General features: G+C 34.5%; 1 protein-coding gene across 1 annotated transcript in view; it reads right to left on the bottom strand.

Moving 5' to 3' along the window:
* LOC107102635 (serine/threonine-protein kinase SBK1-like) overlaps positions 1-2136 on the bottom strand; it is a 25259-nt gene that overhangs the window by 19746 nt on the left and 3377 nt on the right. The window lies entirely within an intron of this gene.

Raw genomic sequence — 2136 nt, 5'->3', positions numbered from 1 at the left:
TTGAAAGAGCTCCTGTGTGTTGCTGAATGTGTGCATTGATGACTGAAAGACATCTTCTGCCTCCATTTATCTGTTTACTACAGTGTGATGAATAATGTTACGTGAATTTAAAGACATTTCAATTAGTGGAAAAAATTGCAGGGGAGAATATAAAAAAAAGTCTAATCAACCAAAACTTTCGCAACCCCCATGCAGTACCTCCGTGGACCCCCTAGGGGTCGTGGAGCCCCTGTTGAAGACCTCTGATATAGGATGCATGCCCTTTTAGAAGAGTGTCTGAACATCTAGTGGAGGAAAAGTAGTGGACAAAAACTTTCCCACAATGCACCTTTAAAGTAGTGATCATCCAGCAGCGACAAATAACAAAGATGGCGCAGGCACCATGTGTCGCAATGACCCTATGTATATGTTTTTTTTATAATTTAACTTTAAAACGTCAGGATCTGAGCCATCATGGATAAAGACAGATAGGACCAATTTAAAGCACTTTTTAGAAAAGGCAAAGAAGAATAAACAATCTGGGATTTACACGGAAAATAATATAATATAGTGTACTTTTTCTAGGTGTTTGTTAATTTGCATAGTTGCTCTTAAATAAACATGTTCTTAGAAATAATAAATAGTTTTAATATATTAAAAATATATAAAGCTGACCAATCGCTTCTCCATTATTAAACTAGTAAAAAAATGTTTTTCTTTTTAGGTTTGTGACACAATATTGGACAAAAAATATCCAAAAACAAAAAGTAAACCTGTACATAAAATTGTTTTGTTTTTATAAAGTGTTTCTATAATGTTTTTTATTGTTGGAATTCATACGAATATACTGGTGTGATAACTTAGTATTTGGTATACAACTATTTTTATTTCATAGCTCCCCGCTGGAGTAAACACCAGCCGCCCCTGCAACGTGGAGCGAAAAGTAGAAATCATCTGTCTGAACGGTCAGTTAACTGAGTTTGCTATAAAGTCCACTATGTAGTTCCTGCTCTTTAAACTAATTAAGGGGTCTAGGGGTTAGGGCGGACGTTCGGACACAGCTATAGTGTTGGGAACGCCATAAAAGTTCAACATTGATTGTAGCTTTGTTTGCATCAACAACATGTCCTGATTCATTCTTTAGGTGGCTGTAAAAACATCCAAGATGCCTACTCTAATTCTATACAAAGGTTTCCTATAGGCTTATTATATTATTTTTCTATTTTAAACTTTGTTTTAACTTTATTAGTTAGTGAGCGAAAAATATCTTTCTGTAAAAAAGACCAAGTGTGCAATGAATAACAAGGAAATAATGGATTGAGGTGAGGAGGCGACTCCTTACGGAGGTGTAAAAAAGAAAGAAGTTCAATATCAAGTGTGAAAAAATATAAAAGACAAAAAAAAGGTATAAGAATTAAAGCTTGGAGCAGAATATGAACACTGGTGTGGATGCGTGAAAGCTGCCAGCGGATGGCGACAGCGCACGACTATATGTCTACTGACCGCATTGGTTTATTTTTAGGCTCAAAAGGGACAAATTAAAGATCATCAGGATGAACTTCTGGTTTTATACATTTTCTGGTGATTTTTACCATCAGCATAGCGCATGACTAGGCGCATTTAACTTTCCTCTCAGCCATAGTTTAAAATGACAGGATGTTATTAAAAAGCATGTTAAAGCATAATTATACAACTTAAAGCAAACATTTCAATTCAAACAAGCAAAACTGCAGGGTTGTGGTCAGACAAGGACAAATCACAGGTAAAGCATGAAACCTTAGCTGGACTCTTACTGGTTGAGGGATTATTTAGCCCCAGATGATTGATGTAGCCCATATTGGAAGCTATGACTCATCATGCTGGAGTGTTTGTGGATGTGGAGTGGATTTACTTTCATTTGAAATGAAGGAGCAGGCCCTCTTTGAACTGCAGACACACAACCAGACAGCTTCCCATTAGTTTATAATGCAACACCTTTACATTGATTAGGTTTTTGTTTTTGTTCCTTAACTAATTATTAATCCTTGTAAAGATTTAGATTCGGCCAGAGATCATCATTTTTGCATAATTTCTTCTTCTTATTTATTTATTTATTTATTATTATTATTATTATTATTATTATTATTATTATTATTATTATTATTATTATTATTATTA

Source organism: Cyprinodon variegatus, unplaced genomic scaffold (assembly GCF_000732505.1).
Source record: "Cyprinodon variegatus isolate N-32 unplaced genomic scaffold, C_variegatus-1.0 Scaffold1285, whole genome shotgun sequence".
Lineage (NCBI taxonomy): Eukaryota > Metazoa > Chordata > Actinopteri > Cyprinodontiformes > Cyprinodontidae > Cyprinodon > Cyprinodon variegatus.
This window is presented reverse-complemented; position numbering and strand designations above follow the sequence as displayed.